The 15486-nt window shown below is 39.5% G+C and overlaps 1 protein-coding gene and 1 pseudogene across 13 annotated transcripts in view; one reads left to right on the top strand and one right to left on the bottom strand.

Annotated features, from left to right (window-relative positions):
• The window catches only part of SERGEF (secretion regulating guanine nucleotide exchange factor), a 222326-nt gene that overhangs the window by 75268 nt on the left and 131572 nt on the right, over positions 1-15486 (top strand). The gene's annotated exons all lie outside the window — the stretch shown is intronic.
• LOC125078549 (tigger transposable element-derived protein 1-like) lies at positions 1456-3209 on the bottom strand (annotated as a pseudogene).

Below are 15486 nucleotides of genomic sequence, written 5' to 3'. Positions count from 1 at the left end.
GTAAGCTGCTTATACTGTATTGTGGCCAAGCCAAACCCCTACTCAGGTATACTGTTCTGTAAAATGCTTGGTGGGCCAAACAAAAAATATCTAAGGGTTTTATTTGATAACACTCACTTGTTCTTTCCTCTCCCATGGCATGCCTGGGACTATAGTTGCAGAGTGAAGCCTCAGGACCAGGTCCCCAGGGATGTTATCATGAGCACCATATTCTGGAGCCAGTAGCGGAGGTCCCAGCAACATGCTTGCTGACAAGAAGGGCCTTCACCACTTGGGGAGTTAGTAGCTGGTAAGGGCACAGTTGCCATTGGCTGCCAGGGTTGGTCCCCTAGGGTCGGTCTATCTTGGCCACTGACTGCTTGCCTTATCCTGGGCATTAGGGCACTAGGCAGAAAGGAAGGGACGAACCCAATCCAGCCCTGTCCCACTAATAATGCAGGACACATCTTGTGGATGGGGAGTTTTCACAGAGGACTCTAGAATTCCAGGTTGTTAACGTCTGGAACCTAACGTCAGGGGTCATGAGGTCACACAATACTACTTGAGTCCTCTCCCCACAAATTCCATTTTAGGGTCATCCTTACTGTTGGAAAGCTCATCCTTCTTATTTGTTTTTGTCACTATTCTGGGAGGTAGGTGGGACAAAGATGTTTTAATTTTAAATTTCTGGTTATAAAAATAGTGCATGCTCAGTGCTCATTGTAGAATTATAGAACATCAAAATCATCCATAATTTTAATAGAGAAAACCACTTAAAACATTCTAAGACATTTTCCATCTTCTACATGCATTTTAAAAAAAAACAAGATATGTGTATTATATGTTTGCTTTATATCCAAATTTTCCACCTGCGGTTATATTGGGAACATTTCTTCCATGCTATTAAATATTCTTTAAAATAATTACTCAGCATTAAAAAGTAATATTCCATTATTTGGATGTGGCATTGTTCATGTGATTATTTATGGAAATTTAGGTCTAAATTTTTGCTCCTAAAAATTGTGCCATGATCAACATAATTACCTTGGGGATATTAAAGGTTTGGTTCCAGACCGATAAAGCAAGTATTGCAATAAAGTGAGTCAAATGAATTTTTTGGTTCCCTACCACATATGAAAGTTATGTTTATACTACACTGATAGTCTGTTAGTATTCAATAGCATTATGTCTAAAAAAAACCCCCAACGTATGTACCTTAATTAATAAATACTTTTTTTGTGGGGACCTGGGTGGCTCAGTCAATTAAGCATCTGCCTTTGGCTCAGGTCATGATCCCAGGGTCCTGGGACTGAGTCCTGCTTCAGGCTCCCTGCTGGTTGGGAAGCCTGCTTCTCCTTTTCCTTCTGACTGCTGCTCTGCCTACTTGTGCTATCTCTCTGTTAAAGAAATAAAATCTTTAACAAAAATTTTAAAAAATACTTTTTTGCTGAAAAGCACTAACCATCATCTGAGCTTTCAGAGTTCTAATCTTTTTGCTGGAAGGTCTTGCCTCAGTGTTGATGGCTGCTGACTGATCGGTGTGGTGGCTGTTGGAGGTTGGGGTGGCTGTGGCAATTTGTTAAGAGAAAAGAACAATGAAGTTTGCCGCAGTGATTGGCTCTTCCCTTTACAGCCAATTTCTCTGTGGCATGCGATGCTGTGTGATAGCATTTCACCCACAGAAGAACTTCTTTCAAAATTGGAGTCAGTCCTCCCAAGCCCTGCTGCTGTTTTATCAGATAACTTTAGGTAACATTCTAAATCCTTTGTTGTCATTCCAGCAATCTTCACAGCATCTTCACCAGGAGTAGATTCCATCTCAAGAAACCACTTTCTTTGCTCAGCCCTAAGAAGCAACTCCTCATCTGTTCAGGTTTTATTATGAGATGGAAGCCATTCGGTCCCATCTTCAGGCTCTACTTCTCGTTCTGGTTCTCTTGCTCTTTCCACCACCCTGCCATTACCTCCTCCACTGAAATCTTGAACCCCTCAAACTCCATGGTGCTTGGAATCAGCTTCTTCCAAACTCCTGTTCATGTTGATATTTTGACTTCTTCCCAGGAATCACAGATGTTCTTGGTGGCATGTAGAATGTTGAATCCTTTCCAGTAGGTTTTCAGTTTACCTGGATCCATTGGAGGAATCAGTGCCTGTGGCAGCTATAGCCTTAGGAATTAATATTTCTTAAGTAGTAAGCCTTGAAAGTCAAAATAGGAATGAATATTTCTTAAGTAATAAGGCTTGAAAGTCAAAATTACTCCTCGATCTATGGGCTGCAGAATGGATGTTGTGTCAGCAGGCATGAAAACAGCATTCATCTCCATCTGAGCTCTTGGGTGACCAGGTGTATTGTCAATGAGCAGTAACATTTTCAAAGGAATCTTTTTTTTCTGAGCAGTAGGTCTCAACAGTGGGCTTGTGATATTCAGTAAACCAGTTTGTAAACAGATGTGCTGTCATGTAGGCTTTGTTGTTCCACTTGCAAAGCATAGGCAGAATGGATTTAGCATAATTCTTAAAGGCCAAAATTCTTAAAGGATTTTGGAGATGGTAAATGAGCACTGGCTTCAACTGAAAGTCAGCAGCTGTATTTGCCCCTAATAAGGGAGTCAGCCTGTCCTTTAAAGCTTTGAAGCCTGGCATTGACTTCTCTCTAGCTATGAAAGTTCTAGATGACAGCTTCTTCCAATAGAAGCCTGTTTCACCTACATTGAAAATCTGTCATTCAGTGTAACCACCTTCAGAAGTATCTTAGCTTAGATCTTCTGGATAACTTGCTGCAGCTTCTACATCAGCACTCATTTGCACTTTGATGTTTTGGAGATGGCTTCCTTCCTTAAACCTCGTGAACCCACCTCTGCTGGCTTCAGACTACTTCTGCAGCTTCCTCACCTCTCTCAGCCTTCATAGGATTGGAGAGAGTTAGGACCTTGCCCTGGATTAGCCTTTGGCTTAAGGGAGTGTTGCCCCTTGTTGAATCTGCTGTCCAGACCACTAAAACCTTCTCTCTATCAACAATAAGGCTGTTTCACTTTCTTACAGTTTGTTCACTGGAGTAGCATTCTGAATTTCCTTTAAGAACTTTTCCTGTGTGTCTACAACTTGGCTAACTGGTCTAGGAGGCTGAGATTTTAGCCTGTCTCAGCTTTCAACATGCCTTCCTCACTAAGCTTAATCATTTCTAGCTTCTGATTTAAAGTGAGGGGTGTGTGATTCTTCCTTTCGCTGGAACATAGAGGCCATTTTAGGGTTTTTCATTGGCCTCTCTTCAATATTTTTGTGTCTTAGGGAATAGGGAGACCCAGGGAGAGGAAGAGAGATGGGGGAACGGCTGGTTCATGGAGCAGTCAGAACACACATTTACTAAGTTCATTTTATTATATAGGTATAGTTTGTAGCATCCCCAAACAGTTATAATAATAACATCAAAGATGACTAATCCCAGATCATCATAACAAATATAATAATAATGAAAAAGTTTGAAATATTGCAAGAATTACCAAAATATGACACAGAGACACAAAGTGAGCAAATGCTGTCAGGAGGTTTGCGTTGATAGATTGGCTTAAAGCAAGATTGCCACAAACTTCCAATTTGTAAAAAATGCAGTATCTGTAAAGTGCAATAAAGAGAAGCACACACACACACACACACAAAGGTATACCTGTCCCTGAATTTTTGGTCACATCTCTGATTATTTTCTCAGAAGGATTTCTAGAAATAAGATTCTTGGATCAAGGCTTTTTAATAGCTCTTGACATATATTTAGTATGGCAAGAATTATTAAAGTTTGCATTTTGATCCCTAATCCCTTTGCTGAAGCACTAATATAGTGACAGATGCCTGAGTGTGTCTGAAGTGTCTCATTTATTGGGAAAATTTCCTATACCCCTCAAATGGGGAAGGGATTATTGGGGTATCTGGCTGGCTCAGTTAGAGGAGCATGTGACTCTTGATATTGGGGTTGTGAATTCAAGCCCCATGTTGGGTGTAGAGATTACTAAATAAAAAAATAAAAATAAAAACTTCAGGGATGGGGAGCCTGGCTGGCTTAGTCAGTTAAGCATCTGAATCTTGATCTCAGCTCAGGTCTTCATCTCAGGGTCATGAGTTCAAGCCCCACTTTGGGCTCCATGCTGAGTGTGGAGCCTATGAATAGGTAGATAAAAATCTTTAAAATGCTCTTGTTGGGGCACCTGGGTGGCTCAGTTGGTTAAGCATCTGCCATTGGCTCAGGTCATGATCCCAGGGTCCTGGGACTGAGCCCCTTGTTGGGCTCCCTGCTCCACCGAGAGCCTGCTTCTCCCTCTGCCTCCCCCCTGCTTGTGCTCTCTCTCTCTCAAATAAATAAACAAAATCTTAAAAAAAAAAAAAAGCAAACAAAACTCTTGTCATCCTCAGCCCTATTGAATGGCAGCCCTAAATCTGGGGGTCTGTCCTGTGTGAGGGGTCTTGCTGGTTTCCTTGACCAGAGCCATACTAGGACCAGAATGTGGGCCCTGGAGGTCGGGTGGCTTCCTATTACCTTGCATTGACTAAGGGGCCAGCCTTCTTTATTACAACATGGAAAAAAAGGCTGTCCTGTTACTTGTCAGATGAGAAATGCATGTGAAAACCCATTGACAACTGTGAAGAACTCTATAAATGTAATGTTATTATTAGGGTTACTTTGGATTGGAATAATAATGCTGATATGACTACTAAGGTATTATATAATGCTTTTGGCACATTAGAGGGTGTTGCTATTTGAATGATGGTGTGGAACTTCAGAGAAGATTTACTCTGGCCTGCTTATTTTACAATAAGGAGACTGAGGCTCAGAGAATTTAATTTTCCTATCCCCTGTCACACTGAAGAGTACGCCTGGCAGCCAGGTCTCCTCACTTCTCTTTTTTTTTTTTTTTTTTTTTTAAGATTTTATTTATTTATTTGACAGAGAGAGATCACAAGTAGATGGAGAGGAAGGCAGAGAGAGAGAGAGAGGGAAGCAGGCCTCCCGCTGAGCAGAGAGCCCGATGTGGGACTCGATCCCAGGACCCTGAGATCATGACCTGAGCCGAAGGCAGCGGCTTAACCCACTGAGCCACCCAGGCGCCCCTCTTTTTTTTTTTCTTTTTGCCACATTCGTGGATTTCTACTAGAGCCAAGTACAACAATTAATATCTTGCTTATGTATGCTTCTAGGGTACTGTTTAACACTTTTTAAAAATTGAGTTATAATTGACATGCATTGTATTAGTTTCAGGTGTACAGTCATAATGATTTCATATTTGTGTGTATTGCGAAATGATCACTAGAGTAATTCTAGTTAACATCTGTCACCATACATGACTATGGAGTTTTTTTCTTGTGATGAGAACTTTTAAGATTACTCTCAGTAGCTTTCAAATATGCAATACAATATTATGAACTGTAGTCCCCATACTGTACATTACATCCCTATGACTTACTTGTTTTATAACTGGAAGTTTGTACCTTTTGACTCTATCACCGATTTTGCCCACCCCCACACTCTGCCTCTGGTGACCACCAACCTGATCTCTGTAGCTTTGAGCTTGGGTGTGTTGTTGTGTTTTGTTTGTTTTTTAGAGTCCACATATAAGTGAGATCATACGGTATTTGCCTTTCTCTGCCTTATTTCACCTAGCGTAATGCTCTCAAGGTCTGTCTATATTGTCACAAATGGCAAGATTTCTTTCTTTTTCATGGCTGAATAATATTACATTGTGTTTATGTTCATATAATGTGCATATGTATATATATAGTGGGCTTGTCATATATGACCTTTATTATGTTGAGGTATATTCCCTCTATATCCAACATCATAAATGGATGTTGAATTTTGTCAAAAGCTGTTTTTTTTTGCACCTATTGAAATGAGTATATGATTTTTATCCTTCATTTTGTGAATGTGGCATATCATGTCACTTGATTCTCAAATGTTAAAATATCCTTACCTCCCCGGAATAAATCCCACTTGATCATGGCATATGGTGTTTTTAATATATTGTTGAATTCAGTTTGTTAATGTTTTGTTGAGGATTTTTGCATCTATATTCATCAGGGATAATGGCCTGTATTTTCTTTTTTTTGTGTTACCCGTGTCTGGTTTTTGTATGGGGGGTAATCCTGGCCTTGTAAAATGACTTTGGAAGTGTCCCTTCCTCTTTTAGTTTTTGGAAGAGTTTAAGAAGGATTGGTATTAATTCTTCTTTGAGTGGTAGAATTTGTTAGTGAAGCTGTCTAGTCCCATACTTTTTTTTGTAGTAATTTTAAAACTCCTTACAAAAAAAAGAATGGGACTAGACAGCTTCACTAACAAATTCTAATTTGTTTGTTTAGATTTTCTAGGTTTCTTCATGACTCAGTCTTCAAAGGGTTGTATGTTTCTAAGAATTTATCCATTTCTTCTAGGTTATCATTTTGTTGGTATGTAATTGTTCACAGTAGTGTCTTATGATCTTTTGTATATCTTTGATATCAGTTGTACCATCTCCTCTATCATTTCTGATTTTATTTATTTGAGCCCTTATTTTCTTAGTGAGTTTAGCTCAAGTTTTGTCAATTTTGTTTATATTTTCAAAGAACCAGCTCTTGGTTTCATTGATCTTTTCTATTGTCTTTTAGTCTATATTTTATTTATTCCTGCTCTGCTCTTTGTTATTTCATTCCTTCTACTAACTTTAGGCTTCATTTGTTCTTTTCTAGTTCCTATGGTTTAATGTTTGGTTGTTTATTAGAGATTTTTCTTGCTTATTTAGGTAGGCATTTATCATTATGAACTTCCCTCTTAGAACTGCTTTTGCTGCATCTCATAAGTTTTGTATGTTGTATTTTCATTTAGCTCAAGATGTTTTTTGATTTTTCTTTTGATTTCTTTATTGACGTGTCAGTTGTTCAGTAGCATGTTGTTTAGTCTCCACATATTTGTGAATTTTCCAGTTTTCTTCTTGTAATTGATTTCTAGTTTTTGATAGGAAAAGATGCTTGACGTGATTTCAATATTCTTAAATTTGCTTAGAGTTGTTTTGTGGCCCAACATATGATCTGTTTTGGAGAATGTTCCATGTACACTTGAGAAGATGTGTATGTTACTGCTTTTGAATGAGTGGTCTGTTTAGATTTGTCCATCTGGTCTAACATGTTGATTAAAACTGATGTTTCTTTATTGATTCTATGTCTGCATGATGTATCTATTGATGTAAATAAGGTGTAAAATATTGATGTAAAAAAAGTCCCCTGTTATTAATGTATTTCTGTTCTTCCCCTTAGTTCTCTTAGTATTTGCTTTATATATTTAGGTACTCCTATGTTGGGTCCATAAATATTTTAAAATGTTATTTTTTTTTAGATTGACCCCTTTATCAATACGTAATACCCTTCCTTGTGTCTTATTATAGTCTTTGTTGAAGTCTATATTGTCTAATGTAAGTATAGCTACCCCAGCTTTCTTTTGGCTTTGATTTGTATAGACTGTCTTTTTCCCTGCCTTCACTTTCAGCCTGTGTATGTTCTTCTATCTGAAGTGAGTCTCTTGCAGGCAGCATATAGTTGGATCTTGTGTTTTGTTTTGTTTTGTTAATCTATTCAGCAACTCTGTGTCTTTTGATTGGAGAATTTAGGCTATTTACATTTAAAGTAATTATTGATAGGTGTGTACCTATTGCCATTTGTTAATTGCTATCTTGTAGTTTCTTATATCCTTTCTTCTTTTACTCCATTCCTTTATGGCTTGTTAACTTTCTTTAGAGGTATGCCTAGATTTCTTTCTCATTATCTTTTGTGTATCTACTGTATGTTTTTGCTTGTGAGGCTTACATATGATAACTTATGTTTATAAGAGTCTATTTTAAGTTGATAACAACTTAAGTTTGAATGCATTCTAATACTTTAATTTAATGTCACATTGTACATCTTTTTATCTTGTGTATACCTACTTAATTATAATAGTTACAGCTATTTTTACTACTTTTGTTAACCTTCATATAGCTTTGTAAGTGATTTAGTCACTACCTTTACTATATATTTACCTTAACCAGTGAGATTTATACTTTCATATGTCGTCTTCTTACTACTTAGTACCTTTTCTTTTCAGTTTAAAGATGTCCCTTTAGCATTTCTTATAAGGCTGGTTTAGTGATGAAGAACTCTTTAGCTTTTGCTTGTTTAGAAAACAATCTTTATTTCCTTCAATTCCAAATGATAATTTTGTTGGGTAGAATATTCTTGGTTGGAAATTTTTTTTCTTTTGACATTTCAAATATATCATGTCACTCTCTTTTGGCCTGCAAAGTTTCTGCTAGAAAATCTGCTGATAGTCTTCTGATAGTTCCCTTATATATAACAAGTTGTTATTCTCTTGCTGCTTCTAAGAGTCTCTCCTTGTCTTTAGTGTTTGATATTTTAATCGTAATATCTTGGTGTGTCTCTTTGGGTTTATCTTTTTTGATGTTCTCTAGGCTTCCTGGATCTGGATATCTATTGTTTTTCCCAGATAGGGAAGTTTTCAGATATTATTTCTTTTTTTTTTCCTTTTTTTAAAAAAAATATTTTATTTATTTATTTGAGAGAGAGACAGTGAGAAAGAGCATGAGTGAGGAGAAGGTCAGAGGGAGAAGCAGACTCCCTGTGGAGCTGGGAGCCCGATGTGGGACTTGATCCTGGGACCCCAGGATCATGACCCGAGCTGAAGGCAGTTGCTTAACCAACTGAGCCACCCAGGCACCCTCAGATATTATTTCTTCAAGTAAGTTTTCTGCCTCTGTCTTTCTTCTCTTTCTGAGACTCCTATATTGCCAGTCTTAGTCTGCCTAGTGGCATTCCATAAGCCCCTTAAGCTATCTGTACCTTTTTTCTTTCTTTTTTCTTTTTGGTGTTCTGATGGGTGAGTGTCTCTGCCTTGTCTTCAAGTTCACTTATCCTTTCCTCTCTTTCATATAGTTTGATGTTGAACCCCTCTAGTGTATTTTTCAATTCAGTTACTGTATTCTTCAGTTCTTTGAATTCTGTTTGGAACTTTCTTACATATTTTTTCTTTGGTAAAGCTCTCACTGTTTATCCATTCTTCTCCCAAATTTGGTAAGCATCTTTATGACCATTTTTTTTGAACACTTTGTCAAATAAAATACTTATTTCTGTTTCATTCAATGTTTTTTCCTGATTTTTATCTTGTCTTTTTCATTTGGAAAATATCCTTTTGTTCTTTCATTTTGCTTGACTCTCTGTATTGGTTTCTGTCCACTAGATAAAACAGCCACTTCTTCCATCCTTAAAGGGTTGGCCTTATGTAGGAGATGAACCTTCTTGTTCAACCCTGCCCTATCTCTTGGTTGTCTCTGAAATCTTTGTGATTTTCCAAGCAGCCTATTTTATTTTTGAAAGCTCCTAGTAGCTGAGAGTGTGCCAAGACCAGTTGGTGGTGTTCTAAAGGGTAGGATCTCAGCTAACACCTAGTTTCAAGCTTATTGGAAGCCAGAACATCAGGCAAAAGCTTTTATTTCTATTTTTATTATTTTAAAAGATTTTATTTATTTATTTGACAGAGAGAGAGATCAAGTGTGCACAAGCCGGGGGAGCAGCTTAGGGAGAGGGAGAAGCAGACTCCCTGGGAGTCTCCCAGGGAGACTGATGGGGGGCTTGGTCCCAGGACCCTGGGATCATGATCTGACCCAAAGGGAGACACTTAACTGACTGAGCCACCCAGGCACCCAGGCAACAGATTTTAAATAATGCAAATATATACAGTGCTGTGGGGCTGGAGGTGTAAATCCTGCTGGCCCCAACGGTCAAACAATCTGGAAGTGTCCTCTAGGCAGCAATGACAAAATCAGGGCTCCTTTCTAGGAGATACTGGTGAGCTTTAGTGAGGCAGAAAGACAGTTCAAAGATGGCATCCCCTGGCCTGTGTTCCCTGATTGCACTTCTGTGGCCTCTCGATGTGTGCCAAAGCTGAAACCTGCCCCTAAGGTTGAAGTGCCAGGACTAGCAAGTAGGTCTCTTTTACTGAAAGATCAGTGGGTACAGTGTCCTGGGATGGTGGCCTGCCAAGAAGTGTCTCTTCTATTGTTACAGTCCTGTGGGACCCAGGAACACAAATGCTCCTAATAACCAGAGCAAGGCCATCAAGGGGTATCTTCTGGGTGGCAGCCACAAAAACTAGGACACCAGATATAAAAACTGGGGTGCCAGACATGTAAGAGCTCCCCTCCAAGAGACTTTAGTGCTCTGGAGCATGGCAGAGGGAGAGCACAAAGATAATGCCTGTTTTTCAAACTCTCAGGAAGGTTTACAGTCAGTGCTTAGATGTGTGTTTAATTAGAAACCTGCCCTCAGGCTGCAGTTATGATGATAAGCTAATAGGCCTCTTTCCAGAAAGATAGAGCTCCTGGGTATGTTGCTTCTTGCTGTGCTCTGTGGTAGAAACTGTTTAAGAACTGTTTCTCCATTGATTGTAGTCCCGTGGGACCCATGTGCAAAAGCCCCACTAGCTACCAGAGCCAGGCAATCTAGACATGTCCCTTGGTAGCAGCCACAAAAATCAGGGCACCAGAGAAGGGAAAGGCTCCTTTCTCTAAGATACTGGTGAGCTGGAGGGATGCAGAGGGAGAGAACAGAGATTGAACACCAGGCTCTGTTGCCTGGGAGTCCCCCTGTAGGCCGGTATAAGTGCGCCAAACTAAAGGTCGCCTTTCAGGCTAAAGCTCCTGGACCAGGAAATAGGCCTCTTTCTCAGAAAGACTCGGGGTACTGTCTCTGCAGTGCCCTGGGAGTGGTAGCCTGCCAAGAACTCTTTCTCTTGATTGTTACAGTCCTATGGGACCCAGAAACACAAACCCCTAGCCTTCAGAGCTAGGTGATCAAGGGGGTGTTCTCCAAGTCATAGCTACAAAAACTGGGTTCCCGGACATAAAAACGAGGGTACCAGATGTGTGTAGAAGCTCCCTTTGGGGAGATATTGGTGCTCTGGAGTGTGTCAGAGGAGGAGTGTGAAGATCACGCGCACTGGCTGAAGGAAGGCAGAGGGGGAGTGCAAAGATGTCACTTGGTGGGAAAAGGGGGGGGGAAAAGGAAAAGAGAAAGAAAAGAGAAAAAAGGAAGGAAAAGAAGAGAAATACAGAGGAAAAAAGATGGTGCCTGCTGGCTTCAGCAAGGCAGAGGGAGAGCATGGAAGATGGTGTCTGCCAGCTGGAGCATAAAGATGGCACCTGCAGGAAAGAGAAAAAAGAGGAACAAAACCCAGATGGCATTTGGCTGCTTTACCAAGGCAGAATGAGAGTAGGAAGATGGTGCTCTCCAGCCTTTGTCCCTGGAGAGTATCCCAGCAGGCACCTGTCCCTCAGTTCAGCACTTGAAGATTAGGGAATGAGTGTCACTCACATAAAGTCTGGGCACTTTCCAAAGAGCTGCTTCTGCAGTAGGCCCTGGGGCATGTCGGTCTGTGTGTGGGGCCCTTTAGGAGACGTCCTCAGCTCACCACAGCCCCGCTGGTCTTCAAAGCTAGGTGTTTTGGGGGCTTGCCTCTCAGTTGCCGGTCTTAAAAGTTAGGGTGCCTGATGTGGAATACAGACCCTTCACTGCTGTAGGAGAAGCTCGCAGTTTTGATTCCCTCCTGATTGTAAGTCCCCGTACTAGGGGTGGGGTTTATTCGTTGTGTCTCAGCCTTTCCTACCTGCTTTGATGTGGTTTCCTTCTTTTCTCAATGAGAAGGGTCCCTCTGCCAGGTTGTAGGTTTTCTTCAGAGGAAATTGTTCCATATACAGCCATGGATTCAGTGCATCTGTGGGAGAAGGCGAATTCAGAATCTTCTGACATCACCATTTTCCTGTTTAACATTTTAACCAAACACAGATATTTTTATTAGGTACATAAAGAACTAATGATAATAGTCTTTGAGGAAATTCACCAGTTGTAACCTCAAGCTCTTCTGTCCTGGTGCCCCCATCTTTCTTCTTTATTGCCTTGTAATATACTGTATACTCATTTCTTGTATTTATTATTTGTGTTCCTCTACTAAATTATAAGAGCCATGAGGGCAGGATTTTTTGTCCCTTTTAATTTTGCAGCACTTAAATCAATGCTTGGCTCATGGTAGCATTTGATAAATATTTATTGAAAAAGTGAATGAATAGTTCCTGAATTAGGAGTAGGGTCTTTGAATCGGGGATGGAAACTGGGATCTAATTCCAGTTCCTAATTGCTGTATGAGCGTGGGCAAGTCTGTCTTCTCTTTGGGTCTCCTTTTAGCATCTGTAAAATAAAAGCATTGACTCTCTTAAGTTTCTTCCTAGCTCGAAAATTTCAAAGTTTTGTGCGTTCTTAGTTTTCAAATACTTAGTAGTAAGAGAAGTATTTTTTTTTTATTTTCAAATAAAATTGTATGCAGAATCTCAAAATGTAAAACAGAAGTGGAACTGTTCTGATTGAATTGGGAACAGGGAAAGAAATGTGGGGGAAGGGAGAATAATGCCTTACCACTTGGCTGCCTGCTGGCAGGTCCGCTCTTCACGGTAGCCCCTGGGGTGCATCCAGGGAACACTGGGCTCTGTAGGACACAGTTTGAAAACCCTTTCTCTGGATTAAGTGAGAAATGGGAACTGGGTCATATCTCTGAGTAAAATTTTGTTTGTGCTCAGATGTGGATTTGAAAGAGAATGTTGAATAATGAGAAAAAGTGTTAGATGATGGACTTCTGGATGGAGTTTTCTTTGTATAATTTCCTCTATTATACAAAAATAAAACTGGGATAAAACTTTTCGATTATGTGGTTTTATTAGAAACTCAAGTGGTTGAGGTTACTTAATACATCTTGGTCTCTAGTTCCTTTATCTTATAGGCCTACCAGTATCAAGTAGTCTGAGGTCTAGAGATCTGTTTGTTTTGTAATTGCCAGAGGACTAAGGGGCTTTGTGAAGTTTTTACATTAAGATTCCCAGTCCTCGCCCCGCCCCACCGTTAGTCCCATCACATTGAGGTGGACCATTGTAGTTAATAGTAGAACTAATTTTTAAGCCCTGGGTCTCACTTGGAGGAGAGCTGTCAGATATGTGGGTTCAATAGGACGGTGAATTAAATGACATAGGCCATTTCTTTTCTCCTGAATCTGTAACTAGATTGAACTCTGACTGGCCTACCAGCTGGGAAGCAAGCTAAGCTAATATTTGTCTAGCTCTGTGATCTGAATTGTTTGAAGGATGGTTTGGCTTGTTTGAATTTGAGTATCCCCTAATAATCAGGAGAGATCGAAAGCTCTTGTTTTGTCGAGAACATATTTACCATGTATTATATTACCTTTTATTAATATAGCAGCTAAAGAAACATTCAGAGTAGATTGTCTATAGACTCATTTGATTGATATTCCTTCCTGGATAAAGAGCAGTGATATATGTATCCAGATAATACCTTTCATTCAGGGATCTCAACACATAAAAAAGGTGTTTTGCTCAGTCTTTTTTATTATTCAATTTATTCGAAAATCCTTGAATTTTGTTAGTTTCATGAGCATTTTGCACCTGTATATTTCAAAGAAGTTACAAGCATAGAGGTACCACCCTTAGTAGAAACTTTCTTGTGGTTGTTTTCATAGGTAAAGCAGAGCCGTTTGTTGATGGCTTTTACTGATTGCCCCAACCTAATGGTCCCATTTGTTGCTATGGTAACTCTAGCATCATTTGGGATTATCCAAACTCGATGTTTCCAAAGACGCTTATTTTGATGATCCAAAATTTGAGGATCCAACCACACTGAGAACAATTTTTGAGTGTCTCTACCTGCCCACCTTGATATTTGTGATCCTTAAAGTAGGGTGTTTTTCTTTGTCTAATTTTAAAAGCTTTTAAAAGCAGTTTGTTTTTCAGTAGAAGTTTTGTTTGCTTCCTTGTTTCATTTGAATTTATGGGAATCTTGGTACTGTCTCATAGTAACAGCTCCTTGTTTTTTTCATACGCTAATCACAACAATTTAGTGAATTATGGCAAGGATTATTGTGTCATTTTATATATGAGGAAGCTGAAGCCTGGAGAGCTAGAGTGACTTTCCTGGGTTGGTGGATGGTAGTGGCTGAGCAAATACTAGAACCCAGGTCTCTTGATTCCCAGATTAGTGCTCTTGCTAGTAGAGGTCCAACTCAAGGCTTATCATTCCCCCCCCCTCAATTTGTCATTTGGATGTCTCAAGATGACATTAATCAATCAATAAAGATTAAAATGAGAGAAAATCAATGGGAACCAGTAGTGAATTGAAACAACATTATTAAATTTACAACCTTCAAAGCCCAGAGAGTTGTTTACATTGTTTAAAATGAAAGATATTAGAAATGAACTATCTTTAGATAGGTTTATGATTAACCATGAGTGTCTTTTCCTTTGTGATCTGTAGAACCACAAGTCATCTCTACAGGAAATTTGCTTTTACAGTAAAGCTGCCTTTTCATTATTATTGTGTTCCTCAGTAGTTAACATTTTGTGGTCTGCTGGAGGAAAAATTGCATTTGGACCATAAAATTAAACCTAACTTGACATTGAGTTTCATTCCAGGAAAACAGATATTTTAAAATCACATGTATTGTCTTAAAATTTAGTTGCAGTGAAATATTAACGTGTAGTCTTTGTCATCATGGGTACTTTTTATTGGTTCTTCCCACAAGTTAAACTGGAACAATACTGCTAGTTAAGATCACCGACTGAATTAACGTGTGTAGAAATAATCCACTGCCCAATATCCTCTCTTTGCCTCCCCTACCCAGCCTGAAGTTGTTCTGTACCACTGTTCCCCCCTAAAGCAGTAACTGAACAGGAAAAGACAAACAAAACTAAAGCTTTTGGATAGCAACTAAGCTGTGCTGGGTTCATTTCCCCATGACTCAATATTCCTGCATTTCCTCTTCTCCCCTTGGGCTGATCCAACCATCCTTTTCTCTCTTTTGTTATTCAGAGCTCAGCAGATCCTACTTTAAACAGTCTCTTTTTCATACATAATCATGCATTTCTTTCTCCCTTTTACTTTTAATTGTCCCTTCATTTTTTAGATTTAGTGACCTCACAACATTTATTGCTCCTTGTTTGTTTGCTTTCCATCCTCCTATTTAGGAATCCTGAACCAAGTGGCCTTAATGGTGGCTGCTAGGTCTTCGAGGCCTGTGGTGAATGTGTGGGAACGCCGTCTGCAGTGATGGGCTGTCAGCTCAAGGGACTGAATAGGCTATAATATTGGGAAATGAAGTACCACAAAGGGAAAGGCCTAGGGCCTTGGCCTCCGAGGCTCCTGAATTTGCACAGACAGTCCCTTCTGCATCAAGGCCAGCACTTCTCTCTCTTTCTTCCTTCTCTAATAAGCCTGCTTTTCCCAGGTACCATTGAAGATATTTTTAAAAAGCAATTTCTTACCCAATTTTCTTGTTTTTCCGCTAGGTTTAATGGGCAACTTAGTTCTCTACCATTTTTACTGCAGAGATACAGCAGTTTGGATCAGTTTGGATGCTGTAAGGTGGTGGTTCTCAAACTGAAGCATGCA

Source organism: Lutra lutra, chromosome 10 (genome assembly GCF_902655055.1).
Source record: "Lutra lutra chromosome 10, mLutLut1.2, whole genome shotgun sequence".
NCBI lineage: Eukaryota > Metazoa > Chordata > Mammalia > Carnivora > Mustelidae > Lutra > Lutra lutra.
The sequence above is the reverse complement of the archived record's forward strand: the minus strand, read 5'-3'. Positions and strand labels throughout refer to the sequence as shown.